A 14,804-nucleotide genomic window follows, 5' to 3' on the forward strand; every position below is an offset into this window, starting at 1 on the left:
CACCAACAAAAATGCCATTAACATTACAAAATAGAAATAATATACAGTAATGCAGAAGACAAACATAAAAGTTGATGAATAAGACGACTTCCTAGGTGGCAACTCTGGGCTGTGAAGGACACAACAGAGAAAGGAATTCCTAAACTACTCCCTGGGAGAACTACACAGTGCAATCCAGTGGGCCTTGTCCAGACAGACTCCATAGGCTGTCACATCTGTCACAGCTGAGTCCAGGTGTTCAGAAAACCATGGTTCTTCACCAGGGCCACTGCTACAGGGACTAGAGGATAAAGGAGGTCATGGCAGAGGGTGCCACCAAGGGACTGAAGCCTGAGCATGTGGCTTTTGCTGCCACTGTGAGCAATGTGTTGTGGGAGGCAAGCCTGCCTGCTTCTCTGCCCAGAAGTAGAAGGAGCACCTCCATGCTGACCTCACCTCCATGAAGAAGCATTTGCCTGCGCATAAGCACGTAGACATACGTGTGGGCATGCGATGCAGGGTAGGGGTAGAGGAGATGGCTGGCAAGAGCTCCAAGTCCTTATTTCTTTTACTCCATGATGGAGAAGAGAATCCAAAATGCTACCCCACCCAGGCACTGCAGAAGCTAAAGACCCTCTAGGTATCCTCCCGGACAGGAAGTGGGGTCTGAAACAACCCTGCCTTCTGGATCCTAGAGTATCTCCCAGGGATTTCAGTTGAGTAACCTAACCCTGACTCCATCAAGTGAAATGGGAGTCCAGTATTTGTTCAAAAAAACCTCTTTTAGGCTGGGGTTGTGGCTCAGTGGTAGAGCACTTGCCTAGCATGTGTGAGGCACTGAGTTTGATTCTCAGCACTACATATAAATAAATGAATAAAATAAAGGTCCATCAACATCTAAAAAAATATTTTAAAAAATACCTCTGTAGTGTTTTTGGTTTATGGCTTCTGGGTAGCGTCTCTTCTAGGAATCATAGCTACCCTCCATGTCAGTGCCACAATAGCAGAAAGTTGTTTATATTCCATAGTGAGCCATGTGCCTGGAATTTACCTTACAACAGCAAGAGGTCTTTCTTACTGTAGCTAGCAGCACAAATGGTAAAAAAAACTCAGTCAAAAATATAATCTAACTGAAACACTTAAGTAATAAGATTTAAGTTTTTGTTTTTTAATTTTTTTTGTTTAGTGCACATGTATGTGGGGGGATATGCAGCATGAAAAATGCAAAAAAGCAACCATTTATTGGGTTTACAGTGGGAAAAACAATTTCTTCTACTTTTCCACAAAACTATACATAACATCTAGAATTGCAATTTTTTCAAGTGGTAATATTAAAAAGAACGACATGAAAACTAAAACTTATAGAAACCTCCATCATTAAAGAGTCAATGCCCCTAATAATAGGACACAATTTCATTAAGTCATTTAGATATACTTGAGAAAAAAACAGATTGGTAGGGCTGGGGATGTGGCTCAAGCGGTAGCGCGCTCGCCTGGCATGCGTGCGGCCCGGGTTCGATCCTCAGCACCACATACCAACAAAGATGTTGTGTCCGCCGAGAACTAAAAAATAAATATTAAAAATTCTCTCTCTCTCTCTCTCCTCTCTCACTCTCTCTTTAAAAAAAAAAAAACAGATTGGTATATTTTAGATAACTATTTTCAATAGCAGGGATGTAACTAAAAGAATCTACTTGAATCACAATTAATATATCAATCACAATTTCCCAGCCCCTCAGCAGTCTAGCTAAAAAAAATATTTTTCTGTGCTTTGGCAGAATTCAAAATATCTATTAACTTTACCCCAAATCACTGCCACACACAGGTATTGACACATATGAACCAGTTTACCACTTGGTCAAGTATTTAATTTATCCATCCTGCAAAAGAAACTTCCTAGGTTAAAAGTCAGTAGAAGTAACAGATAAAAAACGGCAAGTAACCTGAGGCATCCAGACTACGACAGCTATGCAAACTGCTTTTTCTCTTCCCTTAGCCCATTCTCCCAGATCAGGTGCAAAATTAACAAAGCAGAACAGAAAGTCCTTCTTTACAAAAGAGGCTTTGGAGGGCCACTACAGGGTGAGTTAGGGGAACAGAGGGCTGAAATTGGCTTCCTCCATGTAGAAATCTGCTTTATTGAGTGTGATCTTCATTTTGGCATATTAGCATTTAACACAGTTTTCATACAGACCTACACAATATCCTAGCGAAGGCAGCATATTTCTCTGGATTAAAATCTTTGGCGGTCAGAACAATAGAAAAATGAGTCACCTGTCCGAAAGAAACAAAAAGGATACCTTAATAGAATTTAATAAATACTTTAACAGAAGGGTAATTTATTACTTTGGTCTAGCAAACCTCTTGTACAAGAAATACCAGCATTAAAAGGAAAAGCTGAAAATATAAAAAGTTCTCACTTGCTTCTCTATTACTTGTATATGTTTATTTATAATAGATAAGTATGTATTTATTTATATGTACATGTATTTAGTAAGATATTTACATTCAGATATTTAATTTCCTACATAAAAATCCAATAATTTTAGAAATATTTTTTCAAAAACACACAAAAAATTTCACTCATATATCAAAAAACGTAAATTTTTTTAGTAGCCAGTGTTGGTTTAAAAACACTCGTCATCCCCAAAAAACAAATGCCAAATGTCTTCTTTGATATAATGAGAGCAACTAAGAACAGAGCAGGGAGGAAGAGCAGGAGGAAAAGATTAACGTTAAACAGAGACATGAGGTGGGAGGGAAAGGGAGAGAAAAGGGAAATTGCATGGAAATGGAAGGAGACCCTCATTGTTATACAAAATTACATATAAGAGGTTGTGAGAGGAATGGGAAAATAAACAAGGAGAGAAATGAATTGCAGTAGATGGGATAGAGAGAGAAGATGGGAGGGGAGTGGAGGGGGGGATAGTAGAGGATAGGAAAGGTAGCAGAATACAACAATTACTAATATGGCATTATGTAAAAATGTGGATGTGTAACTGATGTGATTCTGCAATCTGTATTTGGGGTAAAAATGGGAGTTAATAACCCACTTGAATCTAATGTATGAAATATGATATGTCAAGAGCTTTGTAATGTTTTAAACAACCAGTTAAAAAAAAAGAGGCCAAAAAAATAAATAAAAACACTCGTCAAAGCAAAACTAGGACCGCTAAATCAGACCTATGAGGGTTGCAATTATAGTTCAGTGATAAAGTGCTTGCCTAGTGTGTATGAGGCACTAGGTTCAATCTTCAATAAAAAAATAAATAAACAAATAAATAAAATAAAGGTATTGTGTCTATCTACGACTAAAAATTTTTTTTTTTTTAATTCCATCCTTATAGGGCTGGGGATATAACTCAGTTGGTAGAGTGCTTGCTTCCCATGCACAAGGCCCTGGGTTCAATCCCCAGCACATACACACATACGCCCACAAATATTATATATATAAAAGAACCAGACCTATCAATTTAGCAACTGTTTTTCATCAATGAGACAGAATGGAAAACAGCAAAATACATGTCAGATTCTGAAATAGTCAACTCTCTATACAGTGCTCTAAGGAGTATTATTCTAGGGCTGAGGTTGTAGCTCAGTGGTACAGCCCTTGTCTAGCATGTGTGAGGCACTGAGAGTTCTATTCTCAGCAATGCATATAATATAAATAAATAAAGATATTGTGTCCATCTACAATGAAAATAAATAAATAAATGGTATTATTCGAACAAGCTTCCTTTATTTATATGCCTCTATTATTGTAAATATATATTTCTGATAATCATATGCCTGATATTTCCATTAATAAGACAAAACTCAGAACTTTATTAAAAGCAAAAGCATTGAAGAAAAAAAATTTTTTTTAAATCACACTTGAAGCATAAGAACTTTCTCTAAATCTTGCTGACAGTGATGCTGCCATAACTTGCAGTCTTTAGTGCAAAACATGAGATAAGTGCACTGGAAGCTGCATCAAGACTTCTCATCAAAAACTTTAAGGACAGACACTAAAGATCTTAAACAGCTTGGAACCTATCTTCTTGCATATTTACATTTTCTAATTATAAGTCTCTATTTTGTCTTTAACTTGGAACCATTCCTAAATTGTTGCCTTCTTAATATTTTAAATGTAATTTCTTAAGTTTTAAATTCGTTTTCTGTACATGCTTCATATAGTTCCATTACAGCTGAAAAAAATTAACCCAAAAAAGGGAAGAGAATTGCCTCTGGTGTATGGTATATGCCAGAGGTTCAGCCACTTCATTCTAATATTCCTTTTTTTAAAAAAAAAAAAATCTTTTTTATAGTTACAGATGGATAGCATGCCTTTATTTATTTATTTATTTTAATGTGGTGCTGAGGAGAACCCAGTGCCTCACACATGCTAGGCAAGTGCTCTGCCACTGAGCTACAGCCCCAACCCTACCTAATATTCTTTCCTTTGAAAAAACCTGCCTGCTTGTGATTAGGAAAGTCTACAATAACCATGTAATGATTTCACCATGTCACATTGATACTATTGTTATTTTATTTTATTTTTTGTCAGTACTGGGGATTGAACCCAGTTTCACCCATTCTAGATGAGCACTCTACCACTGAGCTACATTCCCAGCCTTTCACTGATACCATTCTTATGAAACAACACACCAATAAAAGCCTTCTTAATACAAGAATTTTCTTTTTTTTTAAACATTTTTATTAGTTGTTGATGAATTACTTTGTCTATTTATTGGTATGTGATGCTGAGAATCAAACCCAGTGCCTCACACATGCTAGGCAAGCGCTCTACCACTGAGCCACAATCCCAGCCCAATACATGAATTTTCTTAATTATCATTTTTAAATTCCTAATATATCCTTATTATTTATAAGCAAATGAAAAAAACTTAAATCTGCCAAGAATAATTATATCTTCTAAGATAGCTTCTAATTATGGAAGAATACTTCTTTCCACTTTTAACCAGTCATGGCTTTAAAACTACTTTTACATTTTTACTCCACCCAACTATAACCTTGATAAGGAGGAGACCAAATGTGTCAGTATTGGTTACCACTCTACCAACCACAAAAAATACTTATAGAATCAACGAGTGAAGTATGAAAGAAAACATTCCCAAATGAAAGTAGCAATGTTTTCCATAAATAAGATCTAAAGCTGAGTTTTGGAACAATTTTATATCACTTAAAATTTTTGCAGTCATACCTTTTTCAAAACTGAAGAATCTGGAACTTCAATTGTTGTGATATAAAACCATGTTCTTCTGTACTGCCCAAAGACAAAGGGATGGAGAAGTTTGTTTTCGTCTGTGAGACAGCATTTTCTGAGCAGCAGATTCCTTAATGCGGCTGTCGTGGAAGGGTAACACCACACCCACAGAACTTCTCCATTTGTGTCCTTTTCTACGGTGGAAAGATGGTCACTGTGAGAATGCCAAACAGCAGCAAGGAAGTGAATTGATTGGTTACTCACAGGCACCTAGTGGAATCAGTTTTAATACCCCATTTTACAAAGAAACCTGGAGCACTAGAGACACCAATTCCCATGAATTCATGATTTTGAACTGTAGACACCAGAGTAAAAGTTTTTTTATGACAAATCACAAATGAAAATTTAGCTATAGATATTTGGTATATCCTCCCTATCTCCTCCCACACCAATATTATTTACTTGTAATTATACTAAGTTTTTATCTAGTTCTAAGAATCTTTAATAAATATAGAAAAGATTTGTTATAAAAGAAAAAGAAAAAGGGATATAGCATCCCACAGCTGGTGCTGAAAAAAAATTTTTTTTAAATAAGAAGTGAAGAAGATGGTGTCATTTCTTTTAAATCATGTCATATACCAATTGTGCAAATTCCCAGTCCCTGAAGTTTTTAAAATAATAATAAATAATAAAGTTTTATCCAGTCATATGTGTAGCTTTATCATCAAATACCTCAATTATAAAAAGAAAACTTTGCTAATAATAAAATTCACGGGGCTAGGGGTATAACTGTAACTGAGTAGTAGAGTGCTTGCCTGGCATAATGCAAGCGGCCCTTGTTTGATTTAAAGCAAAGGGTGGGGGGAAGCAAGGCAAAAAGAACTTAAACTTTAGAGAAACAGCCTACTGCATATATAGCAGTAAAAATTACATTTGGGAACTGGGGGATACAGTTCTGTGGTAGAGGACTGGTGTAAGTCTCTAGGTTTGGCTCTGGGGGGAAATATATATATATTCATATATTTAAAATATATTTATATATATAATTTTTTAAATACAAGTTTTGATAGACTTTTTATGCAGTATGATTTTAAATGTGTAACTAGATTAAATAATATAAACATTTTAAAAGCTCTTATATTATGGAAAATATCAACTATGTAAAAATTAGAGAATAATAAAATTAATTTCCCTTCTCTATCACTGATCTTCAACAATTATCAAAACCAGGTCTTTCATTTTTCATATGGGAAAGGGATATCCCTCCCTCCCCTTATAAAATTTTTTATTTTATTATTATTATTATTAGGTACAGGGGATTGAACCTAGGGGCTTTTTACCATTGAGTTACATGCCCGGCTCTTTTTATTTTGAGACAGGGTCTCACTAAGTTACTTAGGAACTCACTAAACTGCTAAGACTGGCCTCCTACACTTAATCCTCCAGCCTCAGTGTCCCAAGTTGCTGGGATTACAGGTGTGGGCCACCAAAACAGGCTACAATAATTTTTAAAGAGATGAGGTCTTGCTATGTTGCTCTGCCTGGGCTTGAACCAAGCAATCCTCTTGCCTCGATCCCCTATGTAGCTGGGACTACAGATGTCACCACACCACTGGCACCACCTTTATTTTGAAACAAATCCCTTCTAAATGCATGTCAATATGAAAAACAAATCTTCTGAATTAAAAAATATGATGATAAGGGGCTGGGAATATAGCTCAATTGGTAGAATGCTTGCCTCACATGCACAAGGCCCTGGGTTCAATCCCCAGCACCACACACACACACACACACACACACACACACACACACACAATGATAAGTTATCTTTTTCTTCCTTGCTACTAGATAAAGTCAGTCTCCCTCGTCCTTAATTCAGAAGTAACTTCTGGCTGTATTTTAGGTTTTGCTTTAAAGCAGTTTTCAAATCGGGTTAGAAATGAATTCAGGAAGCTGTTCCCTGATAAATGTACTCTTTTGAGACAATGAAAAAATAATCAACACATTTCTCCAGTTCTCTAAGTCTAAGCAATGTTCTTGTACTTTGTGGGGATAGAAAGAGCATTTGAGGGTGTGTTAAAACCTCAGGAGAATAAGACTTTTTCAAAAAGAAACGATAGACGTTTATTTTCCTTCAGGCAGCTGAGTGCTGACAAATGACTCCTTGAGATGCCCACCCCTCAAGCACTGCACACGTTCTTGTTTGCCCCGAGATCCAACGAACTTCCCAACCATCAACTCCTCAAAGCTAACCGGGATCCCACTGGAGAGTGTGCAGGAACTCCAGCTCCGCGCACGAGCTCGATCATATGATGCCGGAGTTCTCCACTGGTATTCCCAGCGTGTGTCGTGCACAAATGACACCTTGGGCTTACATCTGAGGTTACCCACACGGGGTATCGTTAATCTGTGTGTAACGCCCAGCACCCGGGCCCAGCCACTGGGTCTCCAACCGCTAGATCCCACCACCCGGGCCGGGGCTCCGCGGCGCCGCTGGCGCCGCTCCGCAGGATGGCCAGCCATCTCCCGGCTCGCCGCTCGGGAGCGGCTCCCACCCGGCCCACCCGGCCTCGGCAGTCTCCCAGGTCTACGGCAGCCCGAACCTCGGGCTCCGCCCGGCAATCTCAGGCGTGCTGGAGGAGCTCGGTCCTGGCGTCCGGGTGGCCCGGGCGGCCTCGGGACCTGCAGGCTCCCCGCGCGGCCGCAGGCCCCCGCGCCTAGAAGGCCAGGCCCCGCTGCTCCCAGCCCAGGCCCAACACCACCGGAGCCACGGCCTCCCACGCAGGCGGCGCCGGAACTGGGGTGGGCGCCTGCGTCCTCACCGATCAGCCCAACCCCGAGCATCAGCTGAGTGTCCGCCGCCCCAGTCGCAGCCATCTTCTGCAGCCGCCGCTGCGCGCCGCTCTGGCCCCAGACCGCCAGCCCCGCCCCTCGAGGAGGCCCCGCCCCTCACATGTGGGCCCGCCCCTCAAGGAGGCCCCACCTCGGCCCGGCCCGGCCCCGCCTCAGCTGGTCGGACGTCTTCCGGCTCCGCATTCGGAGGTCCTTGGACCTTGACCTGCTGGAACCTGTCCCAACCACCCGGGCCCTCGCGGTTTCCCTAACCCGATCTTCATCGGCCAGCTCCTCAGCCCACTCCAAGCTTCTCTACCCTCCTCATTCTAGCTCCTTCTTGCAAACTGGCTCCAAAGGACAAGTTACCCAGTTCCTGAAAATTGAGGTAGCCTGAGGATGGGGGAGTGCCCCCATTCATTCACTCATTCATCCAGCTTTTCGGAAATTGAAAACAATAAATAATCGAGGACCTAACACGTACCAGGAACAGTGTTGACCACAAACATTCTAGTGAGGAAGATGACAACTATCGAAGTAAAAAAATAATACTAGGAGGCGTCTGAGTGATAATCCTAGGAACGCAAGTGTAGTGTGTTGATAAATAGAGGTGTGCTGATTGAAGATGGGTGTCTAGGAAGCCAAGGAAGCCTGAGGAAGGGATTCCAGAACCAAGATCTGAAGGATAGGAAGAAACTGGACAAAACAAAACGTTTGGGTGACTCCAGGATCCTTCCTCCTGTGTTCTCTGCCCACCTCCAGCTCCATATCACACAAAATGAACCATGAAGAAGACCTTCGTGCTTATCAGCACACAATCCCACCCCCATCTTTTAAAAAGTTTTTTTATGGGCTGGGGATGTGGCTCAAGCGGTAGCGCGCTCGCTTGGCATGCGTGAGGCCCAGGTTGAATCCTCAGCACCACATACAAAGATGTTGTGTCCGCCAAATACTAAAAAATAAATATTAAAAAATCCTCTCTCTCTCCCTCTCTCTTTAAAAAAAAAAAAAAAAGTTTTTTTTTACTATGAAATATTTCATACATGAATACCAACTCTCTATAAAGACAAAATCACAACCGTTTATTTACTGATTTGTTTAGCTATTGGATATTGAACCCAGGGGTGTTATACAACCTCTTTTTTTTTTTTTTTTTTTTTTGGAACGGGATCTCACTAAATTGCCCAGGCTACCTTCCAACTTATGAGGCTGCCTCAGCCTCTCTACTCACTAGAATTATAGGCAACAGCCTCTGCACAGGCTTGAATTTTAAGCTGAGAAGAGGCTGGCTTTATAGACAGAAAAAGAAAAAGAAAAGAAAAGAAAAAAGCAGAAATGAAGAACAAAAGGGGATTGGCCGTTTCAAAGTTATTTCATTTTGGGGTTAAAACAGGCTTTCTTTCTGCCTTCTCTGCTACTCAGGTAAATTGGGCCTCTTCTGATGGGTCATTGTGAATCGCCTGTTTTCTGAAAACAGGCCCCATTTTCAAGTTGAGTTTGATTACTTGGCATTTAGGATGAGTCATTTCCTTTTAGTTTGCTGTGTTCTGTTGGGCTTAGTGCAGGAGCTTAGTCCAAAACAATGGCCTCCTATACATTTTATTTTATTCAACACATTCTAAGGAAGATGTGTAGTCACAAACCAACTTAGGACATCAGAATTCACAAAAGAAATCAAAGCTACCCCTAGTCTTCCTCAATTCCCTTCCCCTGTTATTTTGTTAGGTTGTTATTTTCCTGTTTTAAAACTTTAACACATATCATCCCATAAAATATTGTTTTCCTTACTTTGAAACTTTACACCAATTTAACAGTAGCTCACTTTAAATTTATTTATTTTTTGTAGTTGTGAATGGACAGAATGCCTTTGTTTTGTTTATTTTTATGTGGTGCTGAGGATAGAACCCAGTGCCTCACACATACTAGGCAAGTGCTGTGCCACTGAGCTACTCACACTTCTTGACTGCTGGGCATTGTTGTGTTTTATTCATATCACTTCCTTAAATCTCCACATCACCCCGTGTGCAGGGCCTGTTCTGACTCCCAACTTACAGGTGATGAAAATGAAAGGTGATGCAACTTGCCCAGGTTCACAGGACTTGCAAGTGGCAGTGCCAGAAAATAGCCCCAAGAGCTTAGACTCCAGTCACATGGCTGATGGCTGTACTTCACAGGCTCCTATTCTGTAGTGTACCATTTGTATTTGTCTGCAACTTGCTTGTCTTGCTCAACTTTATGTTTTTATTAAAAGATTTATTCACATTTATCCAAGTTCCGTATAACTCTGGTTTGGTAATTTTAACTGTTGAGATATGATTTTGTGTATGAAAAGATTATTATTTCCATTGTCCCTTGATGGATATTAGTTTCTTGTTTTCCACTTTTATCATAATGCTGCCATATTTTGTGCAAGTTTACTTGCTTTTAACCTTGGGAAATTTGACATCATCAAGATTTCAATGCCATTTCTGTGTTAAACCTAAGCAAGGGGCTGGGGATGTGGCTCAAGTGTGCGGTCCAGATTCGATCCTCAGCACCACATACAAACAAAGATGTTGTGTCTGCCGAAAACTAAAAAATAAATATTAAAAAATAATTCAAAAAAATTTTTAAAAAAACAACCCTAGGAAAAACTAATCTCTTCCTCTTCCAGGGTTTGATAGCATTTGGCCACAGAGCTAGGATAACAGTTTTTCATTTGAGTATACATAGGTGTGTATATGGCTCTTCTGTTTCTCCCACTAGACTGAGGGCAGCACCATGAACTATGCGCCTTTGGATTCCCTATGCTTACTGTCATAGGGAGTAGCTATTTATATATCCAGTTCTCACAGAAAATAAGCAGTATTGGGGTTGAGGAGATGCAGATTCAGAATCAGTTTGGAAGCCAAGTATATACTTGTACTCAGGTATCATCGGCCTTTGCAATATTTAGTAAGGTTTTACAAAGCATTTATAAGGAATATAGACCCTCCAGTGAACTTCCTTTATTAACCTTCACATGAATCTGCATCAGTCCCTACTTTAAATACACCATCAAATCAACCAGGAAAATTATAAAATCTTAACATATTTCAGTTACTGTTATAGGCTGAATTGTGTCCCTTCAAAATTTATTTTGAAACTCTCACACCCAGTACCTCAGAATATGACTGTATTTGAGACAAGGCCTTTAGAGAGGTGATTAAGTTAAAAGAAAGCCATTGGGGTGTCCCCTAATCCAATCTAACAAAGTGACCTTATGATAAGAAGAAACATAAACACAAGAGACAGCCACCTCCTGGTGGCTGCTGCAAGCCAAGTGGAGGGCCACAGAAACCTGACAACATACTCTGGTCTCAGGCTTCTAGCTTCTTGTTATGATTGCCCCAGCCAACCAAGCATAGGCTCTTAGGCAATTTATATTAGATATGTGGAGCCTGGCCAGAGATTGTATTTCTGTGGGGTTTTCCCCTCCTCTTTTGCAAAAGAGCAGCTACAAACAAAAACTTTGAATCATTAAAGGTAGCCCCTTCTTCTCTCTGCAGTAAAGAGTTGAACCCTTGCTTTCACTTAGATAGTCTCCCATGAACATTCCCTTGTCTGGAATTAAGATCTACAATCACATTATTTTGTGTTTAGAGGGTTTTAAGAGGAAATGTGCTAGACTCACTAGGTGATTCCAATACCTCCAAGGAGAAAAGGTGACAAGAGACATGTGTGGAATAGTAGACCTTGGAACCAGTCCTGATCTGCTGTTCCTGGGGTAGTTAGCCCCCACCCCTTGCATAGTCTGGGCATAGGGGCCAGATCAAAAGTCCTGGTTTACAGAGTTTATCAGTGAGTCAGTGAGATCTTCCATCCTCCTCCAAGAACCAGCAGAAGTATCTATGCTCTGAGTAAAAATACTGGGGCCCAGACCACAGACAATCTTCCACAGTGATCTGTGAGGCTGTGATAGTTAGTCTCAAATGGAAGTGGAATGATCCAGAACTTACTTCATAATCTACTTGGATTTGTTTGATGGCCAAAGAGTAAACCCTGGGGCTCTGGAATGCCTTAGTCCCTTCAATCTGTTATAACAATATACCATAAACTAGGTGGCTTCTAAACAATAGAAATTTATTTCTTACAGTTCTGCAGGCTGGGAAGTCCAAGATCAAGGTGTCAGCAGATTTAGTGTCTGATAAAAGCACATTTCTTCATATACAGCTGTCTGCTCACTGTAACATCACGTAGCAGAAGATTGAGAGATCTCTCCCAGGCCTATTTATAAGCTTATATTCACGGGAGGCCCCACTTTCATGATCTAATTAACTTCAAAAGGCCCCACATTCTAATACCATCAATTTAGGGTTTAGGATTTCAACATATGAATTTTGGTAAGAGACCATAGCATGTGACAATTAGAAACAAACCCTTAAGAAATATGCTGGACATGGAGGAGCATTCCTGTAATCCCAGCTACTCTGGAGGCTGCTGCAGTAGGACTGCAGGTTCAAGGCCAGCCTGGGTAACTTAGTGAGACCTATCTCAATTTTTTAAAAAGTAAATTGCTGGGCATGCACTTTTTTTTTTTTGTGCCGGGGATTGAACTCAGGGGCACTTGACCACTGAGCCACATCCTCAGCCCTATTTCGTATTTTATTTAGAGACAGAGTCTCACTGAGGCTGGTTTCAAACTTTTGATCCTCCTGCTCAGCCTCCCAAGCCGCTGGAATTACAGGTCTGTGCCTCCACACTCAGCTGGGTATGCACTTATAAATTTTAATAGATATAGATACTCTATCTTCTAAAAAGTCTTCATTAATTAACATATTTTCTTTAAATGCATAAAACCTGTATTAAATACAACTAGTCATTTCCTAGTGAGATCAGTATGAACTGCCACATACTCAACATGCAATTAAAGTCATATTACTTTTATTTTTCCTAGTAAATTCTAAAGTATCTATCTGTCTTATTATCAGTGAATTGCAGGGGCCTGACTCCCACAATTACTTTTAAGAAATAATCAAGCATACAAAAATGCTTGGCCAATGGTGTTTATGCAGTACTACTGGTAACTTTAAAAATGTGAGGATTACCTAAATAATACATTAATGAATAAACTTTTTAAAATTATGATACAGATGGGTGTGGTGGCACAGGCCTGTAATCCCAGCAACTGAGACAGGAGTATTGAATTGCAAGTTCAAGACCAACCTCAGCAACTTAGCGAGGCCCTAAGCAAAATAGTGAGAATTTGTCTCAAAAAAGAAAAGAAAAAGGGGCTGGCGATGTGGCTCAAGTGGTAGCGCACTCGTCTGGCATGCGTTGGGGCCCGGGTTCGATCCTCAGCACCACATACCAACAAAGATGTTGTGTCCGCCAAGAACTAAAAAATAAATATTAAAAATTCTCTCTCTCTCTCTCTCTCTCTCTCTCTCTCTCTCTCTCTCTCTCCCCCTCACTCTCTCTTTAAAAAAAAAAAAAAAAAGAAAGGAAAAAAAAGGCTGGGTATGTGGCCCAGTGGTAAAGTGCCCTTGCTTTAAATCTCTAGTACAAAAAAAAAAAAAAAAAAAAGAGGCTACATTTCATACTGTAGAATGCTATGAAACTATGTAGGAGACTGTAACAGTGACTGACACTTTGGGAGTTGTCCTTTACTTCCCTTCTCTTCCCTTTGCCTTTCTGCAGGGTTCTTCCTCTCCCTAACTTTGGCAAACATGCCTCTTTCCTTCTTACCCAGCATTCGTAATTCTAGAGAGAAGTCCCACCTAAATGGCCAAGGTATTAGTTGCTAAGTAATCTTTCTTTATATTTGGAGAGCCCAGGATATCTGCTGACCTTCAGATAACTTGTTCTTTTAACCCAGTGCATTAACTAACACAAAGTATGTAAATTGCCGTGAGATTTAACTTGCCCGGAAGTAATATGTTTCCCTTAAAATGACTACAGAAGCCTCAGGAGATCAAGTTTCATAGTGATATGCCAAAGAAGAAAGAGATGCATGTCTGGGATGATGAAGACCCTCCTCAGATGGACCTTCCTGTCCAGCTTTTCCTTATCCTCCCTATGAAAGCCCCATGTGCTCCTGAGTCCTCCAAGATGAAGCTTTGAGGGTGACAGCCCCTCCATCTCTCAAGATGCTGGCCCTTGAATAAGCCTAATTTCTTCAAACTCTTGTCTCCCAAATATTGGCTTTCAAATGGCCAGCAGCCTAGACTGTAGTCCAGTAACAGACATGTATTTACTAACTTACTATAAACCCATGTACAAGCAAAATCCTAAACTGATCTGGTTATTTGTAGGATGAGGTAACCATACGCCAAACTTCCTCAGAGGAAGCATGTGGGGAAATGGTGTGAAGTAAAGTTTGGAGTGTGCACCCCCACAGTTTTCCAACCTTTTAAAATGAGAATATATATTGGGGCTGGGGATGTGGCTCAAGCGGTAGCGCGCCCGTCTGGCATGCGTGCGGCCCGGGTTCGATCCTCAGCACCACATACCAACAAAGATGTTGTGTCTGCAGAGAACTAAGAAATAAAATATTAAAATTCTCTCTCTCTCTCTCTCTCTCTCTCTCTCTCTCTCTCTCTCTCTCTCTCTCTCTCTCCCCCCCTCACTCTCTCTTTAAAAAATAAAAATAAAAAAAAATAAAATGAGAATATATTCATATATGAACTGTATAATAAGAATTCAAATATAAATATTTACAAATATTTAAAGTTTATATTTAATACAGATATATATTAAATACACTATTTGGACTCTGTGCCTATAAAGATACCATAGAAAAACTTTGGAAAAAACTCATTTGCTAATA

The 14,804-nt window shown here is 39.9% G+C and overlaps 1 long non-coding RNA gene across 2 annotated transcripts; it reads right to left on the reverse strand.

The window, feature by feature from the left end:
• Positions 1-1,196: 1,196 nt before the first annotated feature.
• LOC144376027 (uncharacterized) lies at positions 1,197-8,150 on the reverse strand. Of its 2 annotated transcripts, none has more exons than XR_013436027.1 (3): positions 8,008-8,150; positions 5,183-5,379; positions 1,197-2,253 (listed from the first exon to the last, which is right to left on the reverse strand). It is a non-coding gene; the product is annotated as an uncharacterized LOC144376027 (long non-coding RNA). The 2 variants fall into 2 exon arrangements; XR_013436021.1 differs by having other exon boundaries at positions 5,183-5,399; positions 8,008-8,140.
• Positions 8,151-14,804: the final 6,654 nt, after the last annotated feature.

Source organism: Ictidomys tridecemlineatus, chromosome 1 (assembly GCF_052094955.1).
Source record: "Ictidomys tridecemlineatus isolate mIctTri1 chromosome 1, mIctTri1.hap1, whole genome shotgun sequence".
NCBI classification, from domain to species: Eukaryota; Metazoa; Chordata; class Mammalia; order Rodentia; family Sciuridae; genus Ictidomys; species Ictidomys tridecemlineatus.